The 20,144-nt window shown below is 53.5% G+C and overlaps 1 protein-coding gene and 1 pseudogene across 1 annotated transcript in view; both read right to left on the reverse strand.

The window, feature by feature from the left end:
• Positions 1-20,144, reverse strand: part of LOC123375765 (phosphatidylinositol 3-kinase regulatory subunit alpha-like) — a 291,825-nt gene that overhangs the window by 124,583 nt on the left and 147,098 nt on the right. The gene's annotated exons all lie outside the window — the stretch shown is intronic.
• LOC123376714 lies at positions 626-1,071 on the reverse strand (annotated as a pseudogene).

Genomic DNA, 20,144 nt, shown 5'->3' on the forward strand with positions numbered 1-20,144 from the left:
TTGTGGACAAATTGAAGAGAGTCCAGCAGAGGGAAACAAAAATGATTAGGGGGCTGGGGCACATGAATTAGGAGGAGAGGCTGAGGGCACTGGGATTATTTAGTCTGCAGAAGAGAAGAGTGAGGGGGGGATTTGATAGCAGCCTTCAACTACCGGAAGTGGGGTTCCAAAGAGGATGGAGCTCATCTGTTCTCAGTGGTGGCAGATGACAGAACAAGGAGCAATGGGCTCAAGTTGCAGTGGGGGAGGTCTAGGTTGGATATTAGGAAACACTATTTCACTAGGAGGGTGGTGAAGCACTGGAATGGGTTCCCTAGGGAGGTGATGGAATCTCCATCCTTAGAGGTTTTAAGGCCCAGCTTGACAAAGCCCTGGCTGGGATGATTTAGTTGGGGTTTGGTCCTGCTTTGAGCAGGGGGTTTTGGACTAGATACCTCCTGAGGTCCCTTCCAACCCTGATATTCTATGATTCTACGATCCCTTCCCATGCTCTGTACCAGCAGTTTCATGGCATTTATTTTGGCCACTCAGCCAATGGAGATAAGGCAATACACGATGGCTCCTTTGAATGAAAATGACCAGCAGCTTGAAGATATGGGTATCTACTTTCTAGATAAATGATTGACTAAGGAAGAGAGAAAAGTTGATCTTCAGTGAACAACATGTGCACAAGCTCTCTGTTAAGACATTCTTCTTCTACCAACTGAGGTGTCCCATATTTAAGTAGCGTTGGCCACTGCAGTTAGTATCAGATTCTTTCTGAAATCATTGTTGGGGTCTTTCCAGTAGGCTCGGTCTCCTATTTGGCAGTAGATGAAGTAGGCAGTGGACAGCTCCATCAGGCAGGCTATTTAATTCACTCCGCACAACTGGTTCAGCAGTGACACAATCCGGGCACCAGCTCCTGCCCTGGTCATCCGTGTCCCCGCAGAAGAAGGCAAAGATGGGCCGGCCCCGGTTCTGCTGGGACACCTGCACGAACTCACTCTAGCCCCGCACCGCCTTGTCCTCCCAGCCCGTGGCTCCGCTGCATTGCTGGGCAGAAGCACTGCTAGCACAAGATGTGTCCATTGGCACGGCTAAATTGCTTAGGTTCCTAAGGAAACCCGGCTCATTCTACCCCCATGTGACAATGCTGGGAACAGAAACTCTAGGGGAGGGTGTTTGCCTTAGCAGCTGCCTGAATGAAATGGAACAGGTAAGTTGGCTAGTGCATGCACACAGACTGAAAGGCTCCTCCGTTAACCTGCGGAGTCCCTGCTCTTCACTGAATCCAGCTGTAGGGCGGCCTCACTTCCTCAGCACCAAGGGGACTGTTCAGTAGGACTCCTCCCACCAGCAAAGCAATGGCACTTTCATGAGTGTACCAGGGGACGTCCACACTGCACATTAAGCCTGACTCCGGTCTGAGCCCACAGCCTCCTTTCTGTCCACACACAAGTCAGTCTGACTTGGGTCAGCAGGCACTCAGGATCTGCATCCTGGGACCGTGCTGGGAGGGATGGGTCAAAACCCGAGTCTCACTGTGACTCAGGGTCAAGCCCTGTCATTTTGCAGTGTGGACACAACTCAAGCCACAGAGCTGCATCAGAAGGTCTGCATAGCGCAGGACGGACACGTCAGCATGCCTGTAAGACCCGGGCACAGCGACTGTAAACCCAGGTCTCCAATGCAGTGTGGACGCTCACTGGCGGGTGGCCCCTCAATCTGAGTACCGGGGTTAGTCAAGCCCAGGTGTGAGCATCCTCTACTGCAAAGCCCCTCCTGCTCTGCCGTGTCCTCACTGTCTCTGCACTCGCCCATGTGTGTGGGCGGCATGTCCCATGGCACCTTGGGCTGAGACGCTCTGGGATTCCTACCCAGGCAACTGTGGGAGAATGTGTCTGTCCTTGGGGGGCATTGTGGGAAGGCACTGGAGGACTTTCAGCACTGGAGTGATTTAGCCCGTCCTCACTGCAAAGTGGGCAATTTCCAGCCCGAGTTAAAGCAGAGCTGGGGCTCTAACCCGCCCTCCAGCAGGGTCAGCTCTCCTGGCCTTAGAGCACCTCCAAACCCAGGTCGGAGGTCGGTGTGTGCATGTGGACGGTACAGGGAGGTGAAGGTTAAAACCCAGGTCAGAGCCAGGTGAACTGTGCAGTGTAGACATAACCAACCCTAGGAGGACAAACCAGGGGCTTTGGGCTGTAGTTTTGGATGCAGCTGGGACACAGGACCTTCCCCAGGCCTCTCTCAAATACACGGCTACGTACACCTCCCATCACCCCGGCTCAATAACACTGGGCCGCGCCCAGCCCTTTCTTGGGGTCACGTTCCTGTCGGCCTCAGGGAAAGGATATGGTCGCTAGGCGTGGGCCTAACATCTTTAGCGGTAACGTAACAACCCTGGGCTCAGTGCCTAGATACTACAGGGATGGATAGGAACACCCTAGTCAATTAGCCCACAAACAGCCTTTTACGTCTTCGAAGCCATTTACAGACAGCAGCCCCGGATCGCCACAGCCTCCCCCAGGTGCTAAGGCAGCTCTGGTGCCCCCATTTCACAGGCGGGGAGAGCGAGGAAGCCCCGACATGAGCAGACTGAGTTGGGGCTGGGCGTTCTGGTTGCTCAGGGACCGGGAGACTCGGGCGTCCATGGCCGCAGAGCGAGGCGGTGCAAGAGATGGCGCAGGAATTCTGTACCCTCCTGGCTTCCACTAAGGCCACTAGGCCACGCCTGCCAGGCCATTCAGCTAGTCAAGTCCCATTCCCCCAGCACAGCACACGGAAACCCCAAAGGTCGGCCCTTTGAAGGTGGAATCCCACAGCCTGGAAACCCCCTCATGAGAAGCTTCTCAAAGCCCAGCTGGGATCCAAAGGGGATAAAAGCCACCGGTTCATTGCCCTTCTGTGCGGTCCGAAGCTCCAGCCTCCACCAGGCCTCCCACAAGCTGTACACTGAGCGTATCACAGAGCCTTTTCCCACAAAGGCTTCACATGTGGAGCTGGTGCAGCTCACATGTCTTCACGCTGGATCCCACATACTTCCCACGTGACGTGCACTGCCATGTGTGCGGGAAGAGCCGGTTTAAAGGGCAGCTCTCCGACCCCGACGCACTTTAGCTGAAATTGATGGTTAGCATTTTAGCTCCTTACAAGCACGCTGTCCTCAGACACCTCCCAGTCTCAACGCGTCTGTCTTCGCAGCCCCACTGTGGGGCAGGGCAGAGCGGTTATCCCCATTCTACAGTGGGGAAACCGAGGCACAGAGTGGCTAAGTGTCTTGCCCAAGGTCACCCGGGGAGTCTGTAGCAGAGCCAGGAATGCCCCCCTCCCCCACACGATTTCTGGAGTCCCAGTCTAGTGTCTCAGCCTGCTGTGATCTGTACAACACTCACAGTCTCGGTACGTCCACCCTCGTGGCATAATGGGGCACTGCAGCAGCTCTGCCTCAGTTTCCCTTTTGGCCACCTTTGACCTATTACTGCCATAGTGGTGGCTTGACTCCCCCCCTCCTCCCAGTCAAGTCGCCTTAAAGCGTTTAACCCTTACCGGGGTAACAGAGTCCTTTAGATATAACTGTACTTCAGCAAAACAAAATGCAGAACCCAATGATTCCTCGACCCAGCTGAGCTCCTGGTCCTCGGTCGGCCCTCCCCTCTCTCGCCAGCTCTCCTGGCTGCGGCCTGTCTCCCCTGGTCTCTCAGGGGCTCCTGCTCTCTGCCGCCCCTCCTGCTCTCCACCGCTCAGCTCTCTTTCTTTTAGGTCCCATAGCCTGTCCAGGGGTTAACTGAACAGGGCTGACTGGCCAAAAACCTCGTGTCCCTGGAAAGGGGCAGGGCCTCCCTATTACGCAGTCCTTTAGCGCTAAGCCCTTCCTGCCGTGCGGCTGCAAGCAAGGGGACCGCGACTCGCTCTCCCTAGAGAGAGGGCAGCTGTGCGATTGCTTTGGTGCAACATCTGGCATGGATCTGAGGAGGAGAACTCTGTGGGGTCAGGCTCCAGTCCCCACCGCCCACCAGCTCCAGAGGGATGACATTACCCGTCCACCCGCTCCCTCTCCGCTTATTCTCCCACCGAAGTGGGGTGTTTTCCCAGGCAAACAGGTCCCGTTTGGTAATCAAGGCCCACTGGTCCATAGCTTACAAAGAGCGGCTGAAGGGGTTTCGTAACTGGTTCGTCGATTGTTAAGGAGTCCGGCAGGTCACTTATGAGCATCGATAGCAGCTGCCGCTGAGCTGCTTATATACTACTCCAGTCTGAAACATGCTGATAACGACAAGTCATCCTTGATTAACTCTTTGTAAGCCATTAATAAACGGAACCTGAATGTGAAGCGGGACTGTTAACAAAATGCTAGTGAGTCTGAGAGGAACCAGCCCTGACTTTCCGCTCTCTCTCCCTCCTCCTCATCTTTTTGGAAAAGGAGCCCTTTAGTTTTATTAGAAATTCCCAGTTGGATCATAGAATCATAGAATGGGTTGGAAGGGACCTCAGGAGGTATCTAGTCCCACCCCCTGCTCAAAGCAGGACCAATTCCCAACTAAATCAGCTGGATCTTCTTCTGTTATTTCTAAAATATACATAACGTGGGTTTACGCCTCAATTCAGCCATGCATTTAAGCCCTTGCTTTGTCAAGCACATGCTTAAAACAACTTCGGTGGGATTTCAGAAACTTCTTCAAGATAAGCAGGTGCTTATGTGCTTTGCTGAACTGGGGGCTGAGCACTGGTGAAAGGGGAGTATGCAGCGTTGAAGCTTTCTCTCCCTGGAACAGGGACAGCGTAAGCTTCCCTACCCGGAACTGCCTCTTCCTGAAACTGGTGCAAGCAGCCTTTCGGCTGCTAAGGCAGCCCTGGGATGCCGCTGTGTCGTCCCAACCACGGAGGGGCGTGTTGAGCTGCGCTGTGTGGCCACCTGTCCATGCGGAAATGGAGTGAGACCACCCACTCGATTCACACAGGCCACCCAGTCGCTGGTAGACAGTCAGGCTTTTCAGCGGAAAGGGCGTTGCAAATGCTGGTCAAAGGGGCAGCCGGACAATAGCCGCATTTATACCATGCTGGCATGCAGCCCTCGCAGCACCGTGCAGCCGGCAGCAGTGGGCTGAGCCGGCCTTGCCCAGGGCTGGATCCCACCAGCGTAGGAATGGGCAGGGCAGATTTTCAGCTGAACCCCAATTCGCACTGGGACTTGGAACCAAACCAGGGGAAATCTGGCAGGATCAGCTCCCTCTTCAGGGGAGGCCAGGCTGCCACGGTCCTGTTCCAAGAGGGGTCTTCTGTCCCTGCTCACCACGGGGCACTGGTAAAAGGACCCTCCTTGCCTGGCTGGGAGCCACATCTGCTGGAAAAGCAGATCCCAGGAGCTCGCATCCTTGGGGGGTCCCTTTCCCACAGGGCAGTGCTGGGGAGCGGAGTTCGCCAGGTGAGGGGAGGGGTCTAACTTCCAGTTCCCCCACCACCACCAAAGCAGAAATGGGCTTTTCCCTAGAGCTGCTTGTAAAATGGAGGTGGGGCATGGGGAGATTTCCCCGCATGGAAAATTTCAACAAATTAAAAAAAAAAATAATTCTCCTTGAAACTGCCAGTAGAACATTTTGACTTTTGGTTGAAAACACAATTTTTTTTAACATCCTCCCCCCAAATTCTGCATTTATTATTTTTCCAACTAAAAGTCAAAACATGGTTGAGGAAAGCAGACGCCTTCCTTGAACATTTTCATTTAGCGAAACGCCCAATTGTCCATCGGAAAATAAAAGCTCTGATGGAAAATTTTCCACCAGCCTTGATTTTCCCAGGGATCTGGATCCACTTAGATCTGAAACTCAGAAAACAGCTCTAGCTAGGAACACCCTGAGGGCTTTAAATCTGGAGTGCCAGTTTGGGCCGTCTCTCATAGTTCATAGACTCATAGACTTTAAGGTCAGAAGGGACCATTATGATCATCTAGTCTGACCTCCTGCACAACGCAGGCCACAGAATCTCACCCACCCACTTCTATAACAAACCCCTAACCTATGTCTGAGTTATTAAAGTCTTCAAATTGTGGTTTGAAGACCTCAAGCTGCAGAGAATCCTCCAGCAAGTGACCCACGCCCCATGCTGCAGAGGAAGGCGAAAAACCTCCAGGGCCTCTGCCAATCTGCCCTAGAGGAAAATTCCTTCCCGACCCCAAATATGGCGATCAGTTAAACCCTGAGCATGTGGGCAAGACTCACCCGCCAGCACCCAGGAAAGAATTCTCTGCAGTAACTCAGATCCCATCCCATCTAACATCCCATCACAGACCACTGGGCATACTTACCTGCTGATAATCAAAGATCAATTGCCAAATTAATTGCCAAAATTAGGCTATCCCATCATACCATCCCCTCCATAAACTTATCAAGCTTAGTCTTAAAGCCAGATATGTCTTTTGCCCCCACTACTCCCCTTGGAAGGCTGTTCCAGAACTTCACTTCTCTAATGGTTAGAAACCTTCGTCTAATTTCAAGTCTAAACTTCCTAGTGTCCAGTTTATATCCATTTGTCCTTGTGTCCACATTGGTACTAAGCTTAAATAATTCCTCTCCCTCCCTAATATTAATCCCTCTGATATATTTATAGAGAGCAATCATATCCCCCCATAACCTTCTTTTGGTTAGGCTAAACAAGCCAAGTTCTTTGAGTCTCCTTTCATAAGACAGGTTTTCCATTCCTCGGATCATCTTAGTAGCCCTTCTCTGAACCAGTTCCAGTTTGAATTCATCCTTCTTAAACATGGGAGACCAGAATTGCACACAGTATTCCAGATGAGGTCTCACCAGTGCCTTATATAACGGTACTAACACCTCCTTATCTTTGCTGGAAATACCTCGCCTGATGCATCCTAAAACTGCATTAGCTTTTTTAACAGCCATATCACATTGGCAGCTCATAGTCATCCTGTGATCAACCAATACTCCGAGGTCCTTTTCCTCCTCTGTTACTTCCAACTATGTGTCCCCAATTTATAATTAAAATTCTTGTTATGAATCCCTAAATGCATGATCTTGAACTTTTCACTATTAAATTTCATCCTATTACTATTACTCCAGTTTACAAGGTCATCCAGATCTTCCTGTATGATATCCCCGTCCTTCTCTGTGTTAGCAATACCTCCCAGCTTTGTGTCATCTGCAAACTTTATTAGCACATTCCCGCTTTTTGTGCCAAGGTCAGTAATAAAAAGGTTAAATAAGATTGGTCCCAAAACTGATCCCTGAGGAACTCCACTAGTAACCTCCTTCCAGCCTGACAGTTCACCTTTCAGTATGACCCGTTGTAGTCTCCCCTTTAACCAGTCCCTTATCCGCCTTTCAATTTTCATATTGATCCCCATCTTTTCCAATTTAACTAATAATTCCCCATGTGGAACCATATCAAATGCCTTACTGAAATCGAGGTAAATTAGATCCACTGCATTTCCTTTATCTAAAAAATCTGTTACCTGCTCAAAGGAGGAGATCAGGTTGGTTTGGCATGATCTACCTTTTGTAAAACCATGTTGTATTTTGTCCCAATTACCATTGACCTCAATATCGTTAACTACTTTCTCCTTCAAAATTTTTTCCAAGACCTTACATACTACAGATGTCAAACTAACAGGCCTATAGTTACTCGGATCACTTTTTTCCCCTTTCTTAAAAATAGGAACTATGTGAGCAATTCTCCAGTCGTACGGAGTTTACTGATTCATTAAAAATTCTTGCTAATGGGCTTGCAATTTCATGTGCCAGTTCCTTTAATATTCTTGGATGAAATTATCTGGGCCCTCCGATTTTGTCCCATTAAGCTGTTCGAGTTTGGCTTCTACCTCGGATGTGGTAATATCTACCTCCATATCCTCATTCCCATTTGTCATCCTATCATTATCCCTAAGCTCCTTATTAGACTGAGGCAAAGTATTTGTTTAGATATTGGGCCATGCCTAGATTATCCTTAACCTCCACTCCATCCTCAGTGTTTAGCGGTCCATCTTCTTTCTTTCTTTCTTTCTTTCTTTCTTTCTTTCTTTGTTTTCTTCTTATTTACATGGCTATAGAATCTTTTATTATTGGTTTTAGTTCCCTTTGCAAGGTCCAACTCTACATGGCTTTTAGCCTTTCTCACTTCATCCCTACATGTTCTGACCTCAATAAGGTAGCTTTCCTTGCTGATCGCTCCAATGTTCCATTCCTTGTAGGCTTTCTGTTTTTTCTTAATCACCTCTCTGAGATGCTTGCTCATCCAGCTGGGTCTACAACTCCTGCCTATGATTTTTTCCCCCTTTCTTGGGATGCAGGCTTCTGATAGCTTCTGCAACTTTGACCTGAAGTAATTCCAGGCCTCGTCCGCCTTTAGATCCACAAGTTCTTCAGTCCAATCCACTTCCCTAACTAATTCCCTTAATTCTTTAAAGTTAGCCCTTTTGAAATAAAAAACCCTAGTCCTGGATTGATTTTTGTTTATCCTTCCATCTAGTTTGAACTGAATTAGCTCATGATCACTCAAACCGAGGTTGTCCCCTACAACCATTTCTTCTATGAGGTACTCACTACTCATCAAAACCAAATCTAAAATGGCATCCCCTCTTGTTGGTTCTTCAACTACTTGGTGAAGAAATCCATCAGCTATCACATCCAGGAAAATCTGAGCCCTATTATAGTTACTAGTACTTGTCCTCCAGTCTATATCTGTGAAGTTAAAGTCTCTCATGATCACACAATTCCCATTAGTGTTTACTTCATTAAAAACATTAAAGAGGTCTCTATCCATCTCCAAATCAGATCCCGGCGGTCTGTGGCACACCCCAAGCACTATCTCAGGGGAGGCTCTAGTAGCTTTCTTTCCCAATGTGATTTTTGCCCAGACAGACTCTGTCTTATCCATTCCATCACTTCTTATTTCTTTACAGTTAACCTCATCATTGATATACAATGCTACTCCACCACCTTTGCCTTTATTTCTGTCTTTCCTAAACAGCACATAGCCTTCAATACCTGTATTCCAGTCATGACTACTATTCTACCATGTTTCTGTTATCCCTATAATATCCGGTTTCACTTCCTGCACCAATAGCTCTAGTTCCTCCATTTTGTTACCTAGGCTCCTCGCATTAGTGTACAGACATCTTCATTTTTGCCAGTTACATGCTCTGACGTGTTGGGACAGGCTAGCTCGTCTCTCTGTGCTCGTTATAGAGCGTCATTTAATTGTTCACATAGCTACTGACAAAAAGGTGGCAATTCCTTTTCTGTAGGTCCCACCTCGACATTTGTAACAATTCTGCCTGCTGAGTTCATGGAGAAGCGCACACTGTGCATTCTTCATGGAGACTCGAATCCAGTTCCTGGCTCTGCCACAGACTCTGCATGTGACCTTGGGCAAGTCACGTCACTGCTCTGTGCCTCAGTTTCCCCTCCCGCCCTGTGTCTGTCTTACCTATTTAGAATGTAAGCTCTTTGGGCCAGTGACTTTCCCTTCTCTGGGTCTGTATAGTCCAGTGTTTCTCAAACTGGGGTCGCCGCTTGTGTAGGGAAAGTCCCTGGCAGGCCGGGATAGTTTGTTTACCTGCCCCGTTCACAGGTCCGGCTGATCGCGGCTCCCACTGGCCGCGGTTCACTGTTGCAGTCCAATAGGAGCTGCTGGAAGCAGCGGCCAGTATGTCCCTTGGCCCGCACCGCTTCCAGCAGCTCCCGTTGGCCAGGAGCAGCGAACCGCGGCCAGTGGGAGCCGCGATCGGCCGGACCTGCAGACAGGGCAGGTAACCAAACCGGCCCGGCCCTCCAGGGGCTTTCCCTACACAAGCGGAGACCCCTGTTTGAGAAACACTGGTGTGGTCCCTAGCACAGTGGGGGCCCTCATCTCAGCTGGGACCTTTCGGTTCTAGTATAATACAAATATTAATTTCAAAAGGCTCAGTTCAGAGACCGGGTGAAAGTTTGGGGCGTCCCCATGGTGCCAGTACATTTTTCAAACACAAGAGCTATTCGGCAGCAGTGAGAGCTTGTGGCCAGATGGGCAGAAGGAGCTAGAATGACATGTGTTTTCACTTACGTGACGATCCGTCAGTGCTGAGCTTTTGCTCAGAAATGATCACTGAAATACCTTGCATATTAGGAGCGTGACATGGCCTGATTTCTCTGGATGCATTGGCGAGTAACTGCCACACATCACAGCGGAGCTCTTGTTAAAAGGATGTCGTCAAATCAGTTATATCCAGGTCGGGGGAAGCTCGTAGGCAAGTTCCGTCCCCCGAAGGATGGATCAGCCGTCTCTAACGCCCGAAGCCATAACTGCCAGCCCAGAGGAGATGGAAGGTTCTTTGCTGTCACCCCCACGTCCTGGCCAAATCCCAAACTGAGGAATGACATTTGCCTTCCCTCAATTGCCCCTCCTCTTTCACATGGAGACTGTCGTTTTCTTTGCCACTTCCTGTCCTAAACCTGCTGCTTTGTGTTACTAAAGAAGTGGCTCCGTTCTACTCCACAGGCAGCTGCTTTTCGGTGGTGAACACAGCGGTCCCTTGAGGAAGGAAAAGCACCAGAGAAACGTGAAAGATTGGCCCAGCTCCTGTTGAAGGGAGTTGCAAAACTCCCCTGGATTTCAGTGCCACAGCCTCCATGCTGTAGTGGGGGGGGGGGGGAGGTCACATGCTGCAGAGGGAGGGTGAGAGGTTGGGGAAAGAGAGTCCTTTGTCTTCCCATTGAGACACAAGCGTTTCTCACAAATGGCCCAGTGGCTCAAGCCCTATGCTGGACACCTGGGTTTTATTCTCTCTCTGATGGGTGACCTTGGGCACCTCACTTTAACCTCTCTGTGCCTTGGTTTCCCCATCCATAAAATGAGAAATAATGACACTGTCCCTCCTTTGAGATCTACGGCTTATGGGCTCGATTCATCGCTCTCCGGCACCCTGTGCAGCCGTTCACGCCAGGGCTAAATGCCACCCTTGCGGTTTGAGAGCAGTTTCGCACCCTGCTGTGACTGGACAAGGAGTGTGGCCACTGAGAAGCTGGCCGCGGAGTGCTGAATGTTACTCTAACCTGCAGCCAGGATTGCTGCAGGACCGCGAGGCAGCCAGCTTTCCACCGGCTGCACGTGGCCGGAAATGTTTATACTCCGCTCCGGCAGAATACGCAGGGTTAGCTCCATTGAGGGGAATTCGCCACTGGAACAACTGACCAAGGGTCAATTCTCCATCGCTGGCCCTTTTGAAATCCAGATGGGATGTTTTTCTAAAAGGCCAGCTCTAGCTCAAGCTGGAATTCCTTCGGGGAAGTGATCTGGCCTGGGGAATCACCATGATCACTTCTGGCCTGGAATCTACAAATCTATGAACCCTCGGCTGCTGGAAGCCGGCCCCACGCCCTTGACTTCACTGGCGTGACAATGTTGGACGCCATGGGCGGCAGGTAGCATAGGCAGGGGAAGGCTCTGCCTCCCCAAATAGCCTGGGGTAGCCCTGCCCATGCTTCGCCCCCCGTCCTCCTCCTGCCTGTTTCCAGTTCCCGTCCTGCTGTTCTGGGGCCGAGAGGATGGGGCAGGCAGGCTGGGGCTGCTGCGCACAGGGCTGGGGGCTGGGGGACGGTGTCACCTGCCCGGCACTCCAGGGCGGAGGGGCGCTCCGGCCCTGCCACCCGCTCGCCCAGCGCTGGGGCTGGAGACATGCGCCGGCCAGCGGCCGCAGTGTGTGCGCTCTGGGCTCCAGTGGAGGGGGGGGTGGGAGGGGAGGGGCAGGGCCTCGGGCAGGGGAGGGGCCGAGGGCTAGCCTCCCCCAGCGGCGCGTTCACCTGCCGCCCACGCTTGACGCTCTGTGAAGATCTGGAGCGCTGAGCTGACTGGTAATGTAGCCCGTGGGTGGAACACGGTATGTGCAAGTGGGCTGAGAAAACTAGAAAACTCAGGAGAAGGCGCTGGGGAATTTCTTTATAAATCCCTGAAACTTGGTGTCAACCTGGTTCATTCCAAAGGCAGGACATTGGCTCTTCAGCGGCATTTGGCGTGAGCCCAGGGGTCATTCCTCTCCAGCAGGGATGGAGGAGTCTCCAGAGAGGGGGGATGACTTCACTAGAGGCACAGAAATCCCCCCCGCCCCTCCGCTCAGGGGACTAACAAGCTGCGGGGCTCCTGGGATTCCCCTTCAGCTGGGGAAATGCAGCTAATCCCAAGCCTGCGAATGCCTGCAGACAGCAGTGCAGACCCAGCAAGTGGCCGGCTCCAGGACTGGCAGGGGGAGAGATTGGGCAGATGATGTGCTGAGAGCACCGTTCAGACGGTTGCAAGGAGCATGTGGGCAGACTCAGTCTCTCCTGTGGAATACCCAGGGTGGAAGGCACGAAGGGCAGAGAAGGGGGGGTGCACATTCTGCTGGCTCTAAACCTCCCCCCTGCCCCAAGCCTCCCGGCGATGATTTTAGCTGGGGTGTCTAACGCATCCCGGCTTTAATGAGACTAACAGAGATCGAGAAAAACAGCAGCAATCTGCTTCTGAACTCGGAAATCCAACACTGATTGGTTCTGGCCTGGGGCTATTAGCCCCAGGGACCCTCCCTCATCTAATTGGCTCATTTGCATAATTTTGCATACAGCCTTCAGGGAAGGATTTCAAAGGGAAGGTTTGCCTGGTTCTTGGAATTTTCCCCTCCGTAAATTTTATTTGAAAGTAAGATTCTGTTTTTTGAATGTTTATCTTAATGGGATTTCACCCCCTCCAACAAGAGGAAGAGGTTTTAAAAATAATCATAACTAAAAGTCGCAAGACCCACGCCCTGGTGCAGACACTGCTAGGTCGATGGAAGAGTTCTCACAAGGGGGTGGATTTACTGCAGGGACGGAAAACCCCCTTCCTGCACCACAGTGCCCCAGCGGAGCGCTTGCAGTGTAAACAGACCCCGAGGCTGGATTTGAAGACATCAAGAGATGGAGAATCCGCCACTTCCCCGGGGCAGGGGGCTGACCCCAGGGTTAATCACCCGCTCTGTTCAAAACCGGTGCCTTCTTTCTAATGGGAATTTGGCTGGCTTCAGCGCCCAGCCGTTGGGTCTTGTTGGGCCTGTCTCTGCTAGATTAGATTAGTGCCCAGTATTTCCTCCCTGTGTAGGTACATATGTCCCGTCATCCAGCTCCCCCCTCTGGGGAAGAGGCAGAGTGGGGGTGGGTCCACGGGGGGGGGGCGGAGCATAGGTGGGCCTCGGAAGGGAAGGGTGGAGTGGGGGGGTCAGGGCCAGGGTCCAGGTGCCGGTGGCCCCCCCACTTCTAGGCAGCCTCCAGAGCTCCTGTCTGGTACCTGGCTGGCTCGGGGCCTCCCTGCCCTGGGTGTGCTGCACGGGGGGGGCTGGCGTGCAGCTCACTGCGCTCAGGAGGGGACGATGCCGTGGCGGGGAGCAGCGAGGCTCCTTCCCCCCCTGTTTTGCCCATGGCCTCGTAGTCCGTAGCTGTGGAGAGGGCCGGTCGTGGCTTCTTCTCAACCACTGGACTTTCTCCCTCCGCGTCTCGGAGACCCGTCTCCTTTTCTTGCCCAGCCCTGGGCCGCGATCAGAGCAGCTGCGGGACAGCAAGCTCTGCCGTGCGCAGTATCACCCGCGACAAGCCTCCAGCCGAAGCGTCATTGCTGGGGATGATGGGACAGATCCTGGGCAGGGCTAGCAGGCCGGGCAGTTCGCACGATCCTCCAGGCCTGATCCAAAGCCGCTGGAATCGCCGGGTTTTGGATTGGGCCCTATATTGCTGCTCCTGCACACTTGGGATGACTCCCATGAGTAACAGATGCTGGGTCCGGCCCTGTCGCCGCATTGTAAGCGCCAGCCTGACCTCCCTCCTGCCCTTTCCTCTCCCGAAGGGTGAGTCAGGCTGTGGGAAGACAGCGTGTGACTTTCCCAGCGGGGCGAGCTGCACTTTGGGGTCAAGGGCGGATCATCCTGTGGGGAGAAGGTTTGCCACCAGCTGGGCAACGGCCAGGCCTCTGGGTGCGCAGCTCTAGCCAGAGCTGTCTGAGTTCCTGACTCCGCTCTCCGGGCGCAGGGTAAACCGCACGGCTGGGAATTCTGCAGGGCAGCCGGGCGGCAGCCGTGTTCTCCGCTAACTCTCCCATGCCGTGGCCACTGGAACCCCAGGGCAGCTGCCCTGACTGAGGACCCCTAGCGAGGTATAGGGGGGGGCTGTGTGAGAAATTCAGCCGGATGCTGAGCTGAGTTGGGAGAGCCGGGGGGAAGCTGGATGGAGCCCACCCGATTCCGGTGCCGTACGGAGGCAGAGCTGTGATGGGCTGGACTCTAGCGAAAGAGCTCTGGGCCTGGGAAGCCCCCCACAGCAGGCCTCCTGGGCGTGCTACCGTTGGAGGGCGGCGGGACCTACCAGCAAGGTGTCTCAGCACAGCCGGGTGGTGAGCAGAGGGAGGCAGACCCGTGCTCACTGCTACAGAGGGCAGCTCCCGTGCAGGGCAGGGACCAACCAGCCCACAGAGGCCCGTGCGTCGGGTTGCAAGGGGCCAGGACGCACTGCGAGGAGGGGCGGAGTCGCCGGAAGGGACCCAGGGGAAGGTGGTAGCCGCAGGGCAGGTAGCGAACGCCGCCCATCCAGTGCACAAGGGGGACCTGGTTCAGAACCTGCTGCAGAGAGACGGCCCAGGTTCTCTTACTCTAACCACTAGGCCAGGCTGCCGGCACGGACTCTACCCATGAGTGGGGAGCTGGGTGCCCCACGTCCACGGTGAGTGCCCTCCCCACTGGGCTGTCCCATCCCGGACCGGAGACATTTTCCTTGGAACTGACCCTTTCCCACAACAAGGGTCGGTTTCAATGGAAAACTCCCTCCCAGCGGCAGGCAGGACCTTGAGGACAGGTGTCCCCTGAAAGATGGTTCCTCTCACTGCAGCACTGCCCCGGATCTGCCCCAGCGCGGGGGCTGCCCTGCCTCCGTTACAGCAGCAGCATCGACGGGGTTGAGGTTGGCGGCCTCCCAACCAATTACTGACCGGGCCCGACCCCGGCAAGCCTGCTCTCCAGATATCAGGGTGAGAGCAGAGCCCTGTCTATGCTCTGGCGGTGAGTCACTGCTCTCCAGATGTCAGCTGAAGGCAGCACATTACTGAAGGTTTCCACTAAGGAAGCACCATCCCTTCCCAAACCCTAGAAAATGACAGAGGGATCAAATCGGGGTGTTTTCCAGGCTTTTCCGAGCCACAACTAAAACTTCACGCACAATGACATTTCCAAACAAACTCGGCTTCTGGGTTGCTGACATGTCTAGAAAATGAGCCCAGCCAGCCCATCCGCTCCACGACCACGGAGTCTCTCTGGGATCCGTCTCCATCCCGAGCTGGCAGAGGCTCACACAGCCTGGTGCTGGCTCCAAGAGGAGAAGAGAGGCAGCTGCGTGCGTTTGATTTGTTTTCACGGCGCTGGCTTTGGGGAAGGAGGAGGAAGCGGCAAAGAGATGGACATGTTGCCCCAGTCCCGTCGGCCCACGGACCCATTAAGTGCAGTGGACAGATGCAGAAGTAGCAGCATTCTCTGAAATGGCAAGGTTGCCGTTCCCCTGTGAGTCACACTGGACTGCCTGGGACCCATCTGGTCCTGGACCAGTGTCCAGAAAGTACAGCTAGACCAGCGGGTTGATGTAACCTTAAGGTCAGATGCCATGTGTCCCGCAGGGGCAGCAAGGAAACCTGTAGAGCAGCGATTTCCAGGTGGTGGCTCCAACCCCCCCCCTTTTTTTTTTGGCCCCAGATCCCTAAGTGGCCCCCTCAAGGATTGAACTCACAACTGTGGGTGTAGGAGGCCAATGCTCAAACCACTGACCTATCCCTCCCTGCTAGAACCGGAAGGGACCTTGAAAGGTCATCGAGTCCAGTCCCCTGCCTTCACTAGCAGGACCACGCACTGTCCCTGACGGTTAACGGACTCACCGCGCTTTCAGGCATCCGTACCGCCTGTCAGTCATAGCCCTGGCCAGCACTTTTACAGCTGCCCGCGGCTGCGCCGGCCAGGGCCACCCAGAGGATTCGGGGGGCCTGGGGCAAAGCGGGGGGATGTGGCGCTTGTACTCCCCCGGCGGCGCTCCGGGTCTTCGGCAGCATTTCGGCGGCGGGGGGCCCTCCAGTCGCTCTGCATCTTCAGCAGCACTGAAGGGCCCCCCACTGCCGAAATGCCACTGAAGACCCAGACTGCCGCCGGGTCAGGGCTCGCGGGGCCCCGGTGGGGCCGGCAAATTGCCCCACTTGCCCCCCCCCCGGGTGGCGCTGGTCACCTGAACCTTCACTTGGGAGCTCCCAGTGTAGGCACAGCTAGTAACCAGCCCCACAGCTCCTTGACAGCCTCCTTCAAGCAACCATCTGCAGCCCACATGTGCAGCTGAAATCACGCGAGAATCACTTGCCAAGCCACCAGCACAAAGGATCTGGGGACCGTCGAATTTTTGCAAGACCCAGTTCTTGGAGAGAAGACCCCTGGCCTCGTTTTGAACCCCCCACAACTGTATGACCCAGCCAGAGCTGCCGGGATGTGAAACGGCTCCTTGCATCAGGGGACTTTGAGGATATGACATCAACACAACACAACACACACACACAGAGCAGACCGATGACAAGCTAGTGCTGTCGCGCTGCTTCCTGGCTAGCTCCACAGGCCGGGGTGGGAGGAGAGAAATGCTAAGCCCCGATGAATTTGATTTGATTGAGCCTTTGCTCTGGCACGTACGGCTCCATTATGCGGATTCCAAGAAGTTTGCTTCCCTGCTTTGTTTTGGGCTCGGAGGTGGCTTTGTTTAGAGCTGGGATCCTGGCCCGGCGTGACATGCAGGAGCCCAACCAAACCATGCACCAGGCAAGCTCTGACTTGGACCCAGCATCCTGCATTCTCCAGAGGGGCTGGCTGGGGAAGGGGCTGTCCTCGGCTCAGCTGAAAGCAGTCCCAGAGGAGACGGCCAGACAGCTGTGCGCGCGGCCCAGCGAGGCATTGCCAGGTCTTGGGGAGCGTGGTGTCTGTGCATTTCCCTCCCCCGCACCCCACGACGGGCTGGGCTAACTTGTACAGGATTTAACCCTCGCGTTCTCAGCGGCAGCATAGCTAGGATGCTGGGAGAGGATGGTGCTCTGAAGGCAGCGTTTGCCCCACCAGCGGCTAGTGTCCCATAGCGTAGAAGGCACCAGAAAGAGAAAGCCTGATAAATACCCCCACACACCGTTCCCAGCCACACGAAGCCCCTCCCATTCCCACAGCCCTGCACCCCGATCTCAGGAGCCCCCTCCCTTCCCAATCAGACAGACCCCCATTCCCAATCCTGCAAACCACGCACTCTCCCACTCCCATGAACCCCTCCTCCCCACCCAATCCTGCTGCTCCCACCCCCCACCCCCCCGTTCCTGGCCCCCTAGCCTCCCTGCGGCCCACTCCCAGAGGGGTAGCATTAAGAAAGGCCTCGATCACTGCGATATAAACACACGACCTGACCCATCTCCTTCCACTCTCTATCCCCCCTCCCACATCACCATCAGCCCCCCACACCTCCCTGCATGTGTCCCCACAGAGCCCAGCGTCACTGGCTACGCGGTGCGAGTGGGAAGAGGGGGAGGCCGGGAACTGGCTCGGGGATTTGTTAAGCAGGCAGGCGAGAGCGAGGGAGGGGGCGGAACAGGAGCGAGCCACGATCTAGCTATTCATGTAACCCACCACCACCCTGAATGGCACCCTGTGCCCCCGCCACACATAGAACGGTAAGAGGCTTTTAGCTCAGGCAGCAGAAATCCTGCCTTTAGATCCAAAGGCCACAAGTTCAATTCCCACTGCCGCCGACTTCCCCCGGGCACTGTGTCACATTCACCCCTGAGCTGCACAGAGTGAGGTCCCAGAAAGACCCTCATTCCCGAGGGAAATCCTAGAGTCCTGGCGCTGGCCGGCTGCATTGAGACCTTTCCCTGACAAACAGGGGAGGGAAGCAGCCGGCTCGGCTGCTATTTCTCTTGCCTCATGGAATGAATGGAGGTTCTGAGCCATGGAATTCAGCTGAGTCAGGCTGGGCAGGAAATGACATTAACCTGAGCTGCACCGGGGAGGGGGTGAGTAACCCCAAACGGGGGCGGCCGCCCAGCCCGACGTTAGTTTCTGTAAATCGGGAGGATGTTTAGTCAAGAGATGGCAGCGCACGCGGGGCCTCGGGCGAGCGAGGAGCAGAAATAACTCGGCCAACCGGCTCCCTGGGAGACAGCCGCGTGACACCGCTCCCACGCCGGGCTCTGCCGCCCTCCTGCTGCGTGCAAGGGATGCAAAGAAATATAGACAACGGCCAGTTATTTTCCAGTTCCCTTTGCCAAATTCACGTTCAGCTCTCCTTTGGCTGGAGCCCCCAGGCAATCTCTGCCGTGCTGGTAGAGTTTGAGGGGGATTCACATTGAATTGTGGCCCCTTTAAGCTATCCCCCCACTCCCAGCAATACCCATGCCCCACAGAGCCGCCCAGGCAGGTACACGGCCTCCCCCGACAAGAGAATCAGTGGACGGAGCCCGGAGCGTTCTGGGGTAAAAGGGAGTGTGGCCAGCAGTTCATATGCACCGACCATTCTGCACTGGCAGGAGGCCCCATAGGGGCTGGTGCAGCTGGGAGCACACGTCAGGGCTGCTATAAACCGCACTGGGGGTGAATCAGCCCGACCATCCTGGTCCAAAGCCCAGCAGTGATGCACGGGGGCCGGGGCCTTCGCACACTGAGTTCACAAATTTTCCTTTCATGCATTAACTGTTATAACAGTGGATAGCCTCATACGTGTCCAGTCCCTCTTTGGATCTTGCTAAGTTCTTGGCCTCCGCGACATCCTGTGGCAACGCACGGCATGGAAAAGGATTTCCTTGTACCAGTTTTGAATTTGCCTTCTTGCAGTTTCATTGAATATCCCTAACACCAGGCATGAGATGGTGCTAATTCCTGAATAATTTGGGCCTTCGCTGTCTCAAAGACCAGCTCTCCGCCCAGCTGGCATTGCGAGGGCAAACAACTGAATTAGTGGTCCCTTCTGGCCGTCACCTCTATGACTGTATGCCCCATCACAGCAGCTGCACTCTAGCAACAAACTCTTGCTGTCTCTCCCTCTGGGATGGGAGCAAGCAACTGGGTGTCCTGGTAGGGTCCCTTGGCTTTGGAATCTGCTGTGATGTGCCACAATTTGCATTCAGCGAGATGCATTTTTTCCCACTGGTTCCATCTAGATCAAGGCTCCTAGTCCCATCAGTAGTAGGGACAGAAGAGGCAGGGCTGTGTCTGACTGGTGCCAGTGGTGGGTACTGATTGCAATAAATGCGCAGCATAACCCGGCGATGGACCCAAAACACACAGATCGGAACCACAGAGACGTAAGCGTGCACAGCACTTATACATCTGCCAACTGCAGCTGCCAGAATCTGCCCTCTCCCTGTGTGTTTGCATATTCCTGCTGCAATCACTTCTTGAGCTGGGACCCTTTACAGACCAGCCCCCTCCAGTTATGCAGCTAAGCTTGTCTCAGATAAATGCTGGTGTGTTCACGGCGCTCCAGCTCGCAGGGAACACTGGCAACAGGAGTGCACGCAATGCAGAATTTCATTTTTGCCCTCCAAAAATGCAAAAGAAATGAATATTTTTCATTTTCTTCAAAAATTGTCATGAACTTTTTTGGTGGAAAATTTGAAACATGACAAAACAAAAACATTCCTTTCCAGCTGAAAAATTTCTGGTAGTATTTTCGGCTATTTTTGTTGTTTGTTTTTAAAAAGGTTTTTGATTTGGCTCTTTTCTTACTTCACTTTTTCAAACTTTTTTCCACCTGAAATGGATGGGTGTGTGTGTGTGTGTGTGTGTGAGATAAAAAAATGAAAGCAAGTGGGAAAAATCCCCCAAAATCATGACCACTGCAAACAAATAGGGGGAAAAAACAAAAAATATTATTTTTGTTTTAAAATTTTTAATGAAAAAAACCACAAACCTATGCAACTGATATGTTTCACAAAAATTTTCATTTTGGCCAAAAAGCCATTTTTGTCAATGAAACTTTTGGATGGAATGTTTTTGCCCAGCTTTAGTTTGCAATGAAACTGGTGTTTTCAGCTGATTTTGCCCCAAATCAGGCATCGTATGGGGGAGGGTGCTAAACAGCTGCTTTGCTCCCTCCCAGAGGTGGCAGCATTCCAGTGGTGGATAA

This window comes from Mauremys mutica, chromosome 8, assembly GCF_020497125.1.
Source record: "Mauremys mutica isolate MM-2020 ecotype Southern chromosome 8, ASM2049712v1, whole genome shotgun sequence".
Lineage (NCBI taxonomy): Eukaryota > Metazoa > Chordata > Testudines > Geoemydidae > Mauremys > Mauremys mutica.